Source organism: Schistocerca nitens, chromosome 8, assembly GCF_023898315.1.
Source record: "Schistocerca nitens isolate TAMUIC-IGC-003100 chromosome 8, iqSchNite1.1, whole genome shotgun sequence".
NCBI classification, from domain to species: domain Eukaryota; kingdom Metazoa; phylum Arthropoda; class Insecta; order Orthoptera; family Acrididae; genus Schistocerca; species Schistocerca nitens.
The window spans coordinates 127,093,822-127,112,499 of NC_064621.1; positions in this window are offsets into that span (position 1 = coordinate 127,093,822).

The following is an 18,678-nucleotide window of genomic DNA, read 5'->3' on the forward strand; positions in this document are numbered from 1 at the left end:
CATACGTGTATTGAGAAGCACCTGTGCGTCTCATAAAGTCATACAACATACAGTAATATTTGGTTGAGAACCTTAAAGGCATGTTTTGCTTGGTGCGGACATTGGTTAGCGAGGCTCTCGATACCTTGTAGAGAATTGGAACGATAGTGAAATGGGCACTGAAGCGACATAGACTAGGGTTGTAGTGAGGTGTTTGCTTGCTTGTGCAGCCTTTTTGTAATTATTGTTTCTGTTGTTGTACTCATGCGAGATACTATTGAACTGGGTCATGTGGGCAGTGTTAGTTTCTTCGTTCGATTTCACAACTTGGTTGGAACGTGTGGGGCTCGATGAACAGAGAACGATCAGTTCATTAATTCTAGTCTACAGTTAGTTCGTCGTGGCATGCCATTTGTATTCCCTTTCTGCATGAAATACAAATACTTACTCACGTTCCCGCAGTTTGCGGCTGTTAGGAATTTAGTTTCCACTTCTCTGATCTTTGTTCAAATCTTCACATGTGCTCACTTTAGAACGCCGTTTATGAAATAATTAGTTTGAATTATATTATATTTCATGAGGCAAGTGAATCATCTGCCTTCATCAGAGTGGTTATTTTATGTTTCGATGCAACTTTCAAATAAGAAGGAAACTGTGTGTTTCAGTGGAACTTCAAGGCATATGTTTGTAGTGACGAAGATGGCGATGTTTAGCTACCATAAGAAATCATTTTAATTGTATTATGTATTGTAGGTTATCACGCTCAACATCATTTTCATTGTATGTATTCTTCCCTCATGGAGGAATTCCACAACACACATAGGGAACAGTTGCTAGAAAGGTTATGATTTTAAGTTAACTTACGTTAAATCACCCTTTTACTCGTATAATTCCGTTTCGCTATGACGCAGCTCCTGAGTTTTACAATACATAAGGTAAAAGTTAATCATATCACACTGTTGTTGGCTCGTGGGTCAGGGCATTAAGACCGGGGCTATAGTTTGTTTTGAAATCACATGTTTTTAAAAAGCAGTGACTTGTTTCCAAGATACGTCTCATATTACGAGGAGCGTTCAATATGTAACGCAAAACTTTTTTTCCCGGTCAATTTCGGTTTAAAAAAATGCAAAATTTGTTGCGTAACTTGGTAGAATATTCCCGCGTCAGTCTCTATCGTTTTCTGAAGTTCCTATTGGTGCTGCCCGTTACCACGTAGCCTTCAAAACAGTGTCTGCAACGGGATGCGCAGAGAGCTGTCTCTGATTTTCTTTTGTCGGAAAACAGAGCATCGCTGATATTCATAGGCGGTTGCAGAATGTCCATGGAGAGCTGGCCGTGAACAAATGCATCATGAGTCTTTGGACGAGGCGCCTGTCACCACCGCAACAAGGTCGCGCCAACCTACACTACCGGCCATTAAAATTGCTACACGAAGAAGAAATGCAGATGATAAACCAGTATTCATTGGACAAATATATTATACTAGAACTGACATGTGATTAAATTTTCACCCAATTTTGGTGCATAGATCCTGAGAAATCAGTATCCAGAACAACCACCTCTGGCCGAAATAACGGCCTTGATACGCCTGGGCATCGAGTCAAACAGAGCTTGGATAGCGTGTAAAGGTACAGTTGCCAATGCAGCTTCAACACGATACCACAGTTCATCAAGAGTAGTGACTGGCGTATTGTGACGAGCCAGTTGCTCGGCCACCATTCACCAGACGTTTTCAATTGGTGAGATATCTGGAGAATGTGCTGGCCAGGGCAGAAGTCGAACATTTTCTGTATCCAGAAAGGCCCGTACAGGACCTGCAACATGAGGTCTTGCATTATCCTGCTGAAATGTAGGGTTTCGCAGGGATAGAATGAGGGGTAGAGCCACGGGTCGTAACACATATGTAATGTAATCTCCACTGTTCAAAGTGCCGTCAATGCGAACAATAGGTGACTGAGACGTGTAAGCAATGTCACCCCATACCATCACGCCGGGTGATATGCCAGTATGGCGATGACGAATACACGCTTCCAATGTACGTTCAGCGCGATGTCGCCAAACAGGGATGCGACCATCATGATGCTGTAAACAGAACCTGGAGTCATCTGAAAAAAATGACGTTTTGCCGTTCGTGCACCCAGGTTTGTCGTTGAGTACACCATCGCAGGCGCTCCTATCTGTGACGCAGCGTCAGGGGTAACCACGGCCATGGTCTCCGAGCTGATTGCCCATGCTGCTGCAAACGTCGTTGAACTGTTCGTGAAGATCGTTGTTGTTTTGCAAACGTCCCCATCTGTTAGGGATCGAGACGTGAATGCACGATCCGTTACAGCCATGCGGATAAGATGCCTGTCATATCGACTGCTAGTGATACGAGGCCGTTGGGATCCAGCACGGCGTTCCGTATTACCCTCCTGAATCCACCGATTCCATATTCTGCTAACAGTCATTGGATCTCGACCAACGCGAGCAGCAATGTCGCTATAACCCGCAATCGCGATGGTCTACAATCCGACCTTTATCAAAGTCGGAAACGTGATGGTACGCATTTCTCCTCCTTACACGAGGCATCACAGCAACGTTTCACCAGGCAACGCCGGTCAACTGCTGTTTGTGTATGAGAAATCGGTCGGAAACTTTCCTCATATCAGCACGTTGTAGCTGTCGCCACCGGCGCCAGCCTTGTGTGAATGCTCTGAAAGGCTAATAATTTGCATACCACAGCATCTTCTTCCTGTCGGTTAAATTTCGCGTCTGTAGTACGTTATCTTCGTGGTGTAGCAATTTTAATGGCCAGTAATGTTTTTGATCTCCCGCGTGCCGGCCGAGCGCACACAGCTATGACTCCTGCACTGTTGGAACGTGCGAACACTCTCATTCGAGGTGATAGATGTATCAGACCGAGACCACTCGCTGCTCAGCTGGACGTCTCTGTTCGTAGTGCTGACCCACTCGTTCTCCAGTTGGTGTACAACAAGGTGTGTGCCTGCTTGCATCCTCGCTGTCTAGCGGAAGACCATGAAGAGCAATGAATTACTCGCTCGGTACGAGCTGATCGTGACAGTTTTATTGATGCAGAAAGAGGTTGCCTCCGTCCTCGGGCACACAGGCCCTCGCAGTAAGGTGAAGCACGGCCTTCGTAATAAACGGAGATAACGTTGAAAATTTAGAGTTTTATAGCGAAAAGAGGGGGAAATACACTCCTGGAAATGGAAAAAAGAACACATTGACACCGGTGTGTCAGACCCACCATACTTGCTCCGGACACTGCGAGAGGGCTGTACAAGCAATGATCACACGCACGGAACAGCGGACACACCAGGAACCGCGGTGTTGGCCGTCGAATGGCGTTTTTTTTTTTTTTCCTTTATTGTTATTTTAACACCTTATACAAAGGCTGGCTGTCAGCGGCACAATACGCCGCTCTTCAGCCTTGAGTTTGGCAACAAGTAGTACAGAAAGGTGGCACAGAGCAGACAGTAAAAACGGTGGTCAAAAAAGGTAGACACTAAATATCGAAAAAACATGGAGCCGTTCACGCTGGACGAGAAACATCACTAACACTGGGCGACACGATGCACAGAACACGGATGATGACGGCGACGGCACGTGAACGGTGGTGGCGTGACGGCGAACAACACTACACACAAACGAAGGCACACACACGAAACACTGACGGCGATGATCTCCGGCGCGCGAATGTTCACTGAGCGTGTACGAGTCCGGGGACCTGCCAAGAGAGGAGGTGGAGGAGGAGGAAGGGGAAGGGGAATGGGAGAGGGGAGAGCAGAGATGCCATGGGCAAAGGAGAGAGGAGGAGGGAGGAAGGGGGAGGGGAAGCCCGGGGGAGAGGGGAGGAGGGAAGGGGGAAAGGAAGGAGAAGGGAAGGGAAGGGAGGGAGGGAGGGAGGGTGCCTAAAGGATAGGACACAGGAGGTGGGGGGGTGGATCAAAGTTGATAGGAGGGGTAGATGCAGGGAAGGAGGACATCATCAGGGAGGGGGAGCTGGCGGAAGCCACCTTGGGAGAGGGTAAGGAGGGTGGAGAGATGGAGACCGGGTGGGATATGGGAGTATAGGCGCGGCAGCGGGCGGGGGTGGGAGAGGATCGGGGAGACGAGCAGGTGAGGAGGATCGAGTTTACGGGAGGTGTATAGGATTCGTATCCTTTCGAGGAAGAGGAGGAGGTGGGGGAAGGGGATAAGATCATACAGGATCCGCGTGGGGGAGGGGAGACGGATGCGATAGGCAAGGCGGAGAGCATGGCGTTCAAGGATTTGGAGGGATTTATAAAAGGAAGGGGGGGCGGAGATCCAGGCTGGATGGGCGTAGCAGAGGATAGGGCGGATGAGGGACTTATAGGTGTGGAGGATGGTGGAGGGGTCCAGACCCCACGTACGGCCGGAAAGGAGCTTGAGGAGACGGAGTCGGGAACGTGCCTTGGCTTGGATTGTCTGGAGATGGGGAGTCCAGGAGAGGCGACGGTCGAGGGTGACGCCAAGGTACTTAAGGGTGGGGGTGAGAGCGATGGGACGGCCATAAACGGTGAGATAGAAATCAAGGAGGCGGAAGGAAGGGGTGGTTTTGCCTACAATGATCGCCTGGGTTTTGGAAGGATTGACCTTGAGCAACCACTGGTTGCACCAAGCGGTGAACCGGTCAAGATGGGATTGGAGAAGGTGTTGGGAGCGTTGCAGGGTGGGGGCAAGGGCAAGGAAGGCGGTGTCATCGGCAAACTGGAGAAGGTGGACGGGGGATGGCGGCGGCGGCATGTCCGCCGTGTACAAGAGGTACAGAAGGGGGGAGAGGACGGAGCCTTGGGGCACACCGGCAGAGGGGAAAAAGGTGTAGGAATCGGCGTTATGGATGGTGACATAGGAAGGACGGCGGGAGAGAAAGGAGCCGATCAGACGGACGTAGTTAATGGGAAGGGCGAAGGTTTGGAGCTTGAAGAGGAGACCGGAATGCCATACGCGGTCATAGGCACGTTCGAGGTCCAGGGAGAGGAAGATTGCGGAGCGACGGGAATTAAGCTGTTCGGAAAGGAGATGAGTGAGGTGAAGGAGAAGGTCGTTGGAAGAGAAGGACGGCCGAAAGCCACACTGGGTAACGGGAAGAAGGCGGTGCTGGCGGAGATGCTGGTGGATGCGGCGGGTGAGGATAGATTCCAGGACCTTGCTGAAGACCGAGGTAAGGCTGATGGGGCGGTAGGAGGAGACGGCGGACGGTGGTTTGCCGGGTTTAAGGAACATGAGGATACGGGAGGTTTTCCACAGGTCGGGGTAGTAACCGGTGGACAGGACTACATTGTAGAGCCTGGCCAGGGTGGAGAGGAAAGAGATAGGAGCTTCACGAAGGTGGCGGTAGGTGACACGATCGTGACCAGGAGCGGTGTTGCGTTTCGTGCGGAGTGTAGCAATGAGATCCTGTGTAGTGATAGGGGCATTGAGTCCTGTGTGTGCAATGTTGTCCAAGTACTGGAAACCAGGAGCGAGGGGAGGGGAAGAGGTGTCAGTTCGATCGCGGATATCCGGGAAGAGGGAGTAATCGAACTGGGGATCATCGGGGATGGAAAATACATCGGAGAGGTAGGAGGCAAAGTGATTGGCCTTACTGAGGGAGTCAGGGAAAGGGTGATCATCATGGAGAAGAGGATAATAGGGGGAGGGTTTAGTTCCGGTAAGGCGACGGAAGGCCGACCAGAACTTGGACGAGTTGATTGGTAGGGTAGCATTTAAACGGGTGCATGTCTGCCGCCAGTCCCGGCGTTTCTTAGCCGCGAGCAAATTACGAATGTGTCGCTGGAGTTGCCGGTGGCGTCGTAGTGTGTCCGGGTCACGCGTGCGGAGGAAGGCACGGTAGAGACGACGGGATTCACGGAGGAGGAGAACGGCCTGTGGGGGCAAGGTAGGACGGTGGGGGTGGATGGCGACAGTAGGGACGTGGGCCTCCACGGCCTCAGACAAGGTCTGCTGGAGAAAGGAGGCGGCTTGGGTGACATCGTCCGGATGGTGGTAGGTGAGAGGGTGGCTATCGACCTGGGTGGAAAGGGTATCCCGGTAGGCATTCCAGTCGGCGCGGGAATAGTCGTGGACATACTTAGGGGGTGGGTCAGTACGAGGGTCGGGGCGAGGGCGACGACCGTCTGAAACGGTGAGGAGGACAGGGAGATGGTCGCTAGCAATAGGCTCCAGGACATCCACCGTTATGCGGCCAAGGAGGTTGGGGGAGGAGAGGATAACATCAGGAGTGGAGTTGGATTCGGGACGGGTGTGCTGGGGGATGGGAATGAGGTCACCTTGAAGGGAGGAGAGGAACCGATGCCACCGCCGTAACTGGGCGGCGGAACGACTATGGATGTTGAGGTCGGCGGCGATCACGTAAGAGGAGAAGGTACGGTCAATGTGGGAGAGGAAGTCGAAGGGAATAGGGGCGTTAGGGCGGACATAGATGGTGGCGCAGGTAACGGTAAGGCCAGGGAAGAAGAGACTAAGGATCAGGTGTTCGGTGGGGTCGGGAAGGAGAGGTTGGAGCCGAACGGGGATCTGGCGGTGGTGCCCAATGGCAACTCCGCCACGCGCAATGGGGAGGGGATTGTCGGAGCGGTGGAGGAGGTAGGGCGAAGTGTGGACGGTGTGGTGGGGTTGGAGGAAGGTTTCATTAAGGATGAAGGCGTCCACGCGGTGGGAGGCAAGGGTATGGAGAAAGAGGTTCTTGTTGGCGGGGAGGGAGCGGATGTTGTTGAAAAGGATACGATGCTGTCGCGCCATGACAAGGATTTAAACGAGGGTGTCAAGGCGGGAGAAGGTGAAATGGGCCTGGTTATTGGAATAGGTGGCGAACATTTTAAGGTGGAATATGGAACGGGCGGCGAGGGAGATCTGTTGTAGGGTGTGGGGGCGCTGAAAGGGATGGACATTCTGGAGGACGATGGTGAGGAACCTGATGATGTCCTCAGCAGTGGGGGGGGGGACGAAGGGAATTGCCAGGAGGGGTGGGGGCGTCCAGGGGACGGACAGGGACGGTGAGTTCAGGAGTGGTGGGAGGGGGTCGGGCTTTACATTTTTGGGAGTACGTGGGATGGGGGAGGTTGCAGGTATTGCAGGAGGGAGGGGATTGGAGATTAGGGCACTGCCGGAGGAAGTGCGCTTGCCGACAATGCGGGCAGGTGGGGGCCTCGCGGCATTCAGCTGTTGGATGCGCATTATAGCGCAGACACCTCTGGCAGCGCAGGGATTGAGGAGGGGAACGGGAGGGGTCGACCTTGTACCGCTGATTGAAGAGGAGGGCACCCTCCTTCAGGAGTCGGTCAATGGAGGGGGCGTCCTCAGAGAAAACCCGCATAAGTCGGGTGGGACCGGCCGCGTTGAAAATGCGGCGGACCGCCCGCACCTCCAGCGTGGGATGGGCCTTGAGCTCCGCCAACACCTCCTCCTCCGTGATCGACGGGCTGAGCCGAGTGATCACGGCGGTGAGGGTCGGCGGGCGACGCGGGGGTTGGGGTTGGCGGGTAGGAGACGGAGAAGGAGCAGGGGTAAGGGAGGCGTTAGGACCAAAACGGGTGATGAGGAGGCGGAAGAGGATGTCAGAATGGAGGGTTGGGCTGGGGGAGGAGATGAGAACAGAGTCCCGTCTGGGGGTAAGGAGAGAGATGGGGGCACCAGGGAAATGTTGGCGGAGGAGGAGGGAGAGATTCCGGGCCTCGAGAAAGGAAGGATCGGGGCGGGACAGGAGATATTTGTATAAACCGGGTGGGGAGGAGGAGGAGGAGGGGGGAGCGGGGTCTGGTGGGGAGACATCCATGGCACCCTGGGGTGGGGATAGAGGTCGGGGTGGGGCCTTTTTCGGGGCGGAGGAAGCGGGGGTGCCACTAGGGCGTTTGATGGCGGCAGAAGGGCGGGTGGTGACAGGAGGGACGGGAGCGACGGGGAGGTGGTGGGAAGGGACAGGTCCCGGTGTAGACGCAGCAGTCGGCGCCGGAGATGGTGACGGTGACGGTGCAGGCGAGGGTGACGGCGATGGTAACGGCGACGATGAAGACGGTGGTGGCGGTGATGGCGAAGGGGACGGGGAGAGCTGGGCGTGGGCAGTGGCCCGACGGGCCACCACCCTAGCCGGAGCTGCAGTGACAGGCTGGGGGAGTGGGGGGAAAGGATCAGAACGAGAGGAGCGAGAGGAAGAAGCGGGAGAGGGGGCGACAAAGATAGAGGGTGAAGGGAGAGTGAGGAGAGGCGGGATGGAAGGAGGGGGGTGGGACTGGGCACACCAAGTTATAGTGGTGGAAGCGGCGGAAGGGGATGTATAGACGATGGCGGTGGTGGTAGTAGTGACGGTGGTGGTGGGGGCGGACATGACGACAGGAAGAAAAACGCACAGCACGAAAAGGAAAGGACACAAACTGGGAAACGGCGACGACGCAGATGGACGAAGACCGGCGAAGACGCAGACGGACGCAGAGGGACGAAGACCGGCGAAGACGCAGACGGACGCAGACCAGGGCGGACGGCGGCGGCGGCGGCAGGCGGCGACGGCGACGGCGGCGAGCACCGGCTGGCGGCGACGGCGGCGGCGGCGGCGAGCACCGGCTGGCGGAGCGGCGGCGGCTGCGGCGAACAGACGGACGGACGGACGGACGGACGGACAGCAGGCGAGACGGACAGCGAGCAGGCAGGCAGGCAGGCAGGCAGGCAGGCAGGCAGGCACACGGACGGACGGACGGACGAACAGCTACAACAGTAAGCGGCGGGCCGACAGACAGACAGACAGACAGACAGACAGACACAATCTTCGAAAGCGAAGATTCCAACCAGAGAGTAGCCCAGGCTTTGGAATCCGGCGCCTTCGAATGAGGGAATCCAACCCTCTGATCGAATGGCGCTAGCTGCGCAGCATTTGTGCACCGCCGCCGTCAGTGTCAGCCAGTTTGCCGTGGCATACGGAGCTCCATCGCAGTCTTTAACACTGGTAGCATGCCGCGACAGCGTGGACGTGAACCGTATGTGCAGTTGACGGACTTTGAGCGAGGGCGTATAGTGGGCATGCGGGAGGCCGGGTGGACGTACCGCCGAATTGCTCAACACGTGGGGCGTGAGGTCTCCACAGTACATCGATGTTGTCGCCAGTGGTCGGCGGAAGGTGCACGTGCCCGTCGACCTGGGACCGGACCGCAGCGACGCACGGATGCACGCCAAGACCGTAGGATCCTACGCATTGCCGTAGGGGACCGCACCGCCACTCTTGGGGTATCGGCGAGGACCATTCGCAACCGTCTCCATGAAGCTGGGCTACGGTCCCGCACACCGTTAGGCCGTCTTCCGCTCACGACCCAACATCGTGCAGCCCGCCTCCAGTGGTGTCGCGACAGGCGTGAATGGAGGGACGAATGGAGACGTGTCGTCTTCAGCGATGAGAGTCGCTTCTGCCTTGGTGCCAATGATGGTCGTATGCGTGTTTGGCGCCGTGCAGGTGAGCGCCACAATCAGGACTGCATACGACCGAGGCACACAGGGCCAACACCCGGCATCATGGTGTGGGGAGCGATCTCCTACACTGGCCGTACACCACTGGTGATCGTCGAGGGGACACTGAATAGTGCACGGTACATCCAAACCGTCATCGAACCCATCGTTCTACCATTCCTAGACCGGCAAGGGAACTTGCTGTTCCAACAGGACAATGCACGTCCGCATGTATCCCGTGCCACCCAACGTGCTCTAGAAGGTGTAAGTCAACTATCCTGGCCAGCAAGATCTCCGAATCTGTCCCCCATTGAGCATGTTTGGGACTGGATGAAGCGTCGTCTCACGCGGTCTGCACGTCCAGCACGAACGCTGGTCCAACTGAGGCGCCAGGTGGAAATGGCATGGCAAGCCGTTCCACAGGACTACATCCAGCATCTCTACGATCGTCTCCATGGGAGAATAGCAGCCTGCATTGCTGCGAAAGGTGGATATACACTGTACTAGTGCCGACATTGTGCATGCTCTGTTGCCTGTGTCTATGTGCCTGTGGTTCTGTCAGTGTGATCATGTGATGTATCTGACCCCAGGAATGTGTCAATAAAGTTTCCCCTTCCTGGGACAATGAATTCACGGTGTTCTTATTTCAATTTCCAGGAGTGTAATATGGTGTATTGGAATCCTGAATAAAACTAAGCCGCTTCCAGAGGAAAAATATGTTTTTTTTTTGGCTCTAAGCACTATGGGACTTAACATCTGAGGTCATCAGTCCCCGAGAACTTAGAACTACTTCAACCTAACTAAACTAAGAACACCACACACATCCATTCCTGAGGCAGGATTCGAACCTGCTACCATAGCGGTCGCGCGGTTCCAGACTGAAGCGCCTATAACCGCTCGGCCACACCGGCCGGCCGATATTGAGAGCCCCACGTACAATCACTGCTGGCAACTACGTGTGGCAAGCTGTCCAAGAAATCATGTAAGGTTAAATGAGGGTGTCATTTGCGTCAATTAGGCTATATTATGGAAGCCGAAGTCGGCAAATCAGTTATGAATAATCACATAAGCTCGAAAGTTTCTTTTGTCTCCTGGATATACTAGGAAGTTCGCATAGAATTCGCAAGAGGAGAGAGACTACCGCCCCTGCGAGCAGGGCTGTCTCCAGAGGCGGGTTGCCTCTCCGCTCAGGGTCACCATGGTCGCGTGCTGGAGTGCAGGCCTCGACTGCCGGGTGTTTGTTTGCGGCTGGCTGCTTCTGGTTCCCGCGGTGGGAGCGATGCTTTATTGCCTACACGTGTGATCCCGGCGCCCGCTGGGCTGACCTCTGTAGGCAATAAATCGGCCGTTACGTCGCTGGGTGCCCCTCCCCAGCTGTCTTCGACACGTGTTCGCGCCCAAGCCACCGAAACACCTGCACCTCCCAAAGTTCCCCCTTAATTATTGTTAAATACCTCACTCCATCTCATCTCATTGCCAGATGGTGACATTTACTGCCTCATCTCTAGTTTATTTTTGTTTTGGACAGCATGTCCGAACACATGTTTGATATACATCTACATCGGTACTCTGCAAATCACATTTAAGTGCCTGGCACCTTCACAATTCTCTATTATTCCAATCTCGTATAGCGCGCGGAAACAATGAACCTCTATATCATTCTGTACGAGCTCTGATTTCCCTTATTTTATCGTGGTGACCGTTCCGCCCTATGTAGGTCGGTGTCAACAAAATATTTCCGCATCCGGAGGAGAAAGTTGGTGATTGGAATTTCGTGAGAAGATTCCGTCGCAAGGAAAACCGCCTTTCTTTTAATGATTTCCAGCCCAAATCCTGTATAATTTCAGTGACATTCTCTGCCATATTTCGCGATAATACAGAACGTGCTGCCTTTCTTTGAACTTTTTCGATGTGCTTCGTCAGTCCTCTCTGGTAAGGATCCCACACTGCGCAGCAGTTTTCTGAAAGAGGACGGACAAGCGTATTGTAGGCAGTCTGGCAGTCTCCTTAGTAGGTCTATTACACTTTCTAAGTGTCCTGCCAATAGAACGCAGCTTTTGGTTAGCCTTACCCACAACATTTTGTATGTGTTCTTTCCAATTCAAGCTGTTAGTAATTGTAATACCTAGGTATTTAGTTGAATTTACGGCTTTAGATTAGACTGATTTATCGTGTAACCGAAGTTTAACGAGTTCTTTTTAGCACTCATGTGGATGACCTCACACTTTTCGTTATTTAGGGTCAACTACCACTTTTAGCACCAAATGTTCAAATGTGTGTGAAATCTTATGGGACTTAACTGCTAAGGTCATCAGTCCCTAAGCTTACACGCTACTTAACCTAAATTATCCTAAGGTCAAACATACACACCTATGCCCGAGGGAGGAATCGAACCTCCGCCAGGGCCAGCCGCACTGTCCATGACTGCAGCGCCTCAGACCGCTCGGCTAATCCCGCGCGGCTTCGCACCATTCAGATATTTTCTCTGAATCGTTTTGCAGTTTATTTTGATCTTCTGATGATATTATTAGTCAACAAACCACAACGTCATCTACAAACAACCGAAGACGGCTGCTCAGATTGTCTCCCAGATCGTTTATATAGATAAGGAACAGCAAAGGGCCTATACCTTGGGGAACGCCTGAAATCACTTCTGTTTTACTGTTAAGCTGCATAGTTAGCTGTATTAGCCTATCCCGCGCAAGCCCCTTTTTTATTTATATTACTGATCCACAACGATGAGGTATGTGCCCGTTGGAAAGAACACGTAAAAGAATTGTACCGTAATAAGGAGAACCTCAAGTATGAAAGTAATCTAACTGAATATATCAATGAGTGTGAAAGAGAATTGCAAGTTTTCCTAATCACGACACACGAATTTGAACATTCCCTTCGGTAAAGCAAACTGTGTTGATGACAGCCCTGCAGAACTGCTGAAAACTTCAACGTCCAGTTGTTAATAGCATTCAATGAGTGATAGGAAAGAGTAATCATGCCAGAAGACTTCACACAATATAGAACCATCTCCATATATACAATAGGAGAGACAGTCTACTGCATCAGTAACAGAATACTATCAGTTTTATCAAATGTCTCGAAAATATTCATTAATATAAGGGGCAGTCAAATGAAAACGAGACAGATGAAAGAAAGTAAGCAAACTCATTATTACACAACTAGATTTTCGCTCTGCTGCGGAGTGTGCGCTGTTATGAAACTTTCCTGACAGATTAAATCTGTGTGCCGCACCGAGACTCAAACTCGGGAACTGCCTTCCGCGGGCAATTGCTCTACCAATTGAGCTACCCAAGTACGACTCACGCCCCTCCTCACAGATTTACTTCTGCCAGTACCTCGTCTCCTACCTTCCAAACTTCACAGAAGCTCTCCTGCGAACCTTGCAGAACTAGCACTCCTGGAAGAAAGGATATTCCGGAGACATGGCTTAGCCACAGCCTGGGGAATGTTTCCAGAATGAGTTTTTCATTCTGCAGTTGGTAGAGCACTTGCCAGCGAAAGACAAAGGTCCCGAGTTCGAATCTCGATCCGGCACACAGACTTAATCTGCCAGGAAAGTTTCATAACAGCGCACACTCCGCTGCAGAGTGAAAATATCATTCTGAAAACATCCCCCAGGCTGTAGCTAAGCCATGTCTCCGCAATGTCCTTTCTTCCAGGAGTGCTAGTTCTGCAAGGTTCGCAGGAGAGCTTCTGTGAAGTTTGGAGATGAGGTACTGGCGGAAGTAAATCCGTGAGGACGGGGTGTGAGTCGTGCTTGGGTAGCTCTGTTGGTAGAGCACTTCCCCACGAAAGGCAAAGGTCCCGAATTCGACTCTCGGTCCGGCACAGTTGTAATCTGCCAGGAATGTTTCAAACTCATTATTATGTCAATACCAATGACCCTAACACTTAATAAACGTATCATACATAAAGAGGAAACTCTCAGTTCCCTCATGGAAAAGTATTCGCGGTCGCCTACCGTACTACGACTGTAACCAGGCGTACGCCTGTTCGTCCAAGGGATTTGATGGCCATGGGTGTCTCTTCAGGGCTCCAAAAATATGTAAAAGTGTATGGGGAGACAGCAGGACTGTGTGAAGGGTGTGTTATGGATTCCCAGAGAAACTTTTACAGCAAGTCGGAAGAAGCTTGGGAGCATGTCAGTTGTTTTTTTCTGCAAATGAGTGATGTCACCGGTCAACATTCCTGGGCGTCTGGAATTGATGGCGCATCAGTTTTTTCAAAGTGTCCGCGTATCGCTGTGAGTTAATTGTGGCTACGTGGTCCAGAAAGTCAGTGATCAGCGGTCCCTTGCAGTCAAAGAAAAGAGTCATCGTGATTTTTCATCATGACTTTCCAGGATCTGGCGTATCTCTCGTTTTGACTACGCTGCAGATTTGAGCTGAGAAGCCCTTACACATCCTCCACGCAGTCCCATATGTCCCCTTGCGGTTTCCTTATTTTTGGAACCCTGAAGAAAGACATTCGTGGTCGTCTATTTACTTCTTTAGTTACTTATCCTCATTTACATAGAAAATGCTTTCGGTATTGTGAATTGGGAGCCACTCTTTAGAATTATGAAGAAACAGGACTGGAATGGAGGAATAGAAGAGTGAATATCTATGTCAAACCGAAGCACAAAAAAGGGGTTAGACAAGGATTTTCCTTATACCCAATTTATTTAATGTATTTCTTGAGAATGCTTTTTTTTGGTCATCAGTCTACTGACTGGTTTGATGCGGCCCGCCACGAATTCCTTTGCTGTGCTAACCTCTTCATCTCAGAGTAGCACTTGCAACCTACGTCCTCAATTATTTGCTTGACGTATTCCAATCTCTGTCTTCCTCTACAGTTTTTGCCCTCTACAGCTCCCTCTAGTACCATGGAAGTCATTCCCTCATGTCTTAGCAGATGTCCTATCATCCTGTCCCTTCTCCTTATCAGTGTTTTACCCATATTCCTTTCCTCTCCGATTCTGCGTAGAACCTCCTCATTCCTTACCTTATCAGTCCACCTAATTTTCAACATTCGTCTACAGCACCACATCTCAAATGTTTCGATTATCTTCTGTTCCTGTTTTCCCACAGTCCATGTTTCACTACCATACAATGCTGTACTCCAGACGTACATCCTCAGAAATTTCTTCCTCACATTAAGGCCGGTATTTGATATTAGTAGACTTCTCTTGGCCAGAAATGCCTTTTTTGCCATAGCGAGTCTGCTTTTGATGTCCCCCTTGCTCCGTCCGTCATTGGTTATTTTACTGCCTAGGTAGCAGAATTCCTTAACTTCATTGACTTCGTGACCATCAATCCTGATGTTAAGTTTCTCGCTGTTCTCATTTCTACAACTTCTCATTACGTTCGTCTTTCTCCGATTTACTCTCAAACCATACTGTGTACTAATTAGACTGTTCATTCCGTTCAGCAGATGATTTAATTCTTCTTCACTTTCGCTCAGGATAGCAATGTCATCAGCGAATCGTATCATTGATATCCTTTCACCTTGTATTTTAATTCCACTCCTGAACCTTTCTTTTATTTCCATCATTGCTTCCTCGATGTACAGATTGAAGAGTAGGGGTGAAAGGCTACAGCCTTGTCTTACACCCTTCTTAATACGAGCACTTCGTTCCTGATCGTCCACTCTTATTATTCCCTCTTGGTTGTTGTACATATTGTATATGACCCGTCTCTCCCTATAGCTTACCCCTACTTTTTTCAGAATCTCGAACAGCTTGCACCATTTTATATTGTCGAACGCTTTTTCCAGGTCGACAAATCCCATGAGTGTCTTGATTTTTCTTTAGCCTTGCTTCCATTATTAGCCGTAACGTCAGAATTGCCTCTCTCGTCCCTTTACTTTTCCTAAAGCCAAACTGATCGTCACCTAGCTCATTCTCAATTTTCTTTTCCATTCTTCTGTATATTATTCTTGTAAGCTGAGTCTGTCCTTCCGACAATCATATCTGTTTCGATGTCTTCACATTTTTCCTGCAGCCATTTCTTCTTAGCCTCCCTGCACTTCCTATTTATTTCATTCCTCAGCGACTTGTACTTCTGTATTCCTGATTTTCCCGGAACATGTTTGTACTTCCTCCTTTCATCTATCAGCTGAAGTATTTCTTCTGTTACTCATGGTTTCTTCGCTGCTACCTTCTTTGTACTTATGTTTTCCTTCCCAACTTCTGTGATGGCCCTTTTTAGAGATGTCCATTCCTCTTCAACTGTACTGCCTACTGCGCTATTCCTTATTGCTGTATCTACAGCGTTAGAGAACTTCAAACGTATCTCGTCATTCCTTAGTACTTCCGTATCCCACTTCTTTCCGTATTGATTCTTCCTGACCAATGTCTTGAACTTCAGCCTACTCTTCATCACTACTATATTGTGATCTGAGTCTATATCTGTTCCTGGGTACGCCTTACAATCCAGTATCTGATTTCGGAATCTCTGTCTGACCATGATGTAATCTAATTGAAATCTTCCCGTATCTCCCGGCCATTTCCAAGTGTACCTCCTCCTCTTGTGATTCTTGAACAGTGTATTCGCTATTACTAGCTGAAACTTGTTACAGAACTCAATTAGTCTTTCTCCTCTTTCATTCCTTGTCCCAAGCCCATATTCTCCTTTAACCTTGTCTTCTACTCCTTCCCCTACAACTGCATTCCAGTCGCCCATGACTATTAGATTTTCGTCCCCCATTACATACTGCATTGACCTTTCAATATCCTCGTACACTTTCTCAATCTGTTCATCTTCAGCTTGCGACGTCGGCATGTATACCTGAACTATCGTTGTCGGTGTTGGTCTGCTGTCGATTCTGATTAGAACAATCCGGTCACTGAACTGTTCACGGTAACACACCCTCTGCCCTACCTTCCTATTCATAACGAATCCTACACCTGTTATACCATTTTCTGCTGCTGTTGATATTACCCGATACTCATCTGACCAGAAATCCTTGTCTTCCTTCCACTTCACTTCACTGACCCCTACTATATCTAGATTGAGCCTTTGCATTTCCATTTTCAGATTTCTAGTTTCCGTACCACGTTCAATTTTCTGACATTCCACGCCCCGACTCATAGAACGTTATCCTTTCGTTGATTATTCAATCTCTTTCTCATGGTAACCTCCCCCTTGGCAGTCCCCTCCCGGAGATCCGAATGGGGGACTATTTCGGAATCTTTTGCCAATGGAGAGATCATCATGACACTTCTTCAATTACAGGCCACATGTCCTGTGGATACACGTTACGTGTCTTTAATGCAGTGGTTTCCATTGCCTTCTGCATCCTTATGTCGTTGATCATTGCTGATTCTTCCGCCTTTAGGGGCAATTTCCCACCCCTAGGACAAGTGAGTGTCCTGAACCTCTATCCGCTCCTCCGCCCTCCTTGACAAGGCCGTTGGCAGAATGAGGCTGACTTCTTATGCCGGAAGTCTTCGGCCGCCAATGCTGATTATTTATCAAAATTTAGGCAGTGGCAGGGATCGAACCCGGGACCGAAGACGTTTTGATTATGAATCAAAGACGCTACCCCTAGACCACGGGTTCAGGTCATAAAGGAGAAGATAAACGGAATAAAAGACAATGGTGAAACGATAGATTCTATCAGATTTGCTGATGACATCGTAACAATTGCAGACTGCCGGCCGGGATGGCCGAGCTGTGCTAGGCACTACAGTCTGGAACCGCGCGACCGCTACGGTCTCAGGTTCGAATTCTGCCTCGGGCATGGATGTGTGCGATGACCTTAGGTTAGTTAAGTTTAAGTAGTTCTTACTTCTAGGGGACTGATGATCTTAGAAGTTCAGTCCCATAGTGCTCAGAGCCATTTGAACCATTTTTTTGAATTGCAGACTCCGAAAAAGAAATGAATAGACAGCTGCAAATAGCATATGACACTCTTAACTATGAAAATTAGAAGTGAACAAATGAAAAGCGAAAGTAATTGTAGTAGGAAAAAATCTGGAAGAAATTAGAATCACTATGTAAATTGACGACATCAGAATCGATCAGGCGAAACATTTTTGTTATCTCAATGGTAAAACCACAGAGGACAAAAGATGCTTCCCCAAAAGAAGCATTTATGAAGAAAGGAAGCAAGATTGGTTTTAATGTCCCGTCGACATCGAGATTATCTGAGACGGAGTACAAGTTCGGAACATGTTAAGGATGGGAAAGAAAATCGACCGTGACCTTTCAAAGGAGTCGTCACGGAATTGGCCTGGAGCGATTTAAAGAACTGACGCAACACATATGTCTGGATGGCCAGACGCGGATATGAACCGTTGTACTGCGGAATGCGAGTCCAGTGTACTAACCACTGCGTCACCTCGCTCGGTTGCATTTACGACTAATAAAACCATTTAAACCAGCAAACATATGAAATGGATGTCACAGAATTCTTTGGAAAATCATTTGTATGAGGTATACCACTCTATGGGTGTGAAAACTGGAGTGTGTGTGGATTGGAAAGGAACTGAAGCTGCTGAAATGTGGATCTGGCGGAAAATAACGGAGTTGAACTGTTCGGAAGAAAAGTCTTAAGGGAAGTTAACGAAGAGAAAAAGTTAATAAATGAAAAGGAAGAAAGAATAGGAAAAGTATTGAACATGTCATCATGCACAACACTTTCAGCATTAACGTTCTTGAAAGGAATGTGTTGGGAAAGAAAGGAAGACGACTGCCTAGGAAGCAGACTTCAGAAGATGTCTGAAGCGGATAGGATATGACAATTACACGGAACTGAAACAAACAGGCGAAGAGAGAAGAAAATGGTTGCTTCGACAAGGCATTAGTCTTTAGAACTGTGATTCCCAACCTGGGGATGATTTCCACTGAGGGGAAAATTATAATTTTTTTTGGTGGGGGAGGGGTTAACACAAAAGGGTTCCATCTTATTTAGGTCACGAAACTAAATTATTTTTAAAGGTTCATTACTGTTATTACTACTTCGTAAGACTGTAACATTGGTTACATAAGTTATCAATGCTTACAGTTTTGTTGAATACTAGCATTAACGCGTGACAGAATTTGGTAGAGGTTACAGCTCGTGAAAAGAATTCATGAACAACATCCTCCTCATACAGTCCACCCACTACACTCGCTTCTACCACAGTAAGATTGCGATACATACGTAACATACGCTTAACTATCACATGAAAATGACTTCTCCGAGCCCGCATCTCGTGGTCGTGCGGCAGCGTTCTCGCTTCCCACGCCCGGGTTCCCGGGT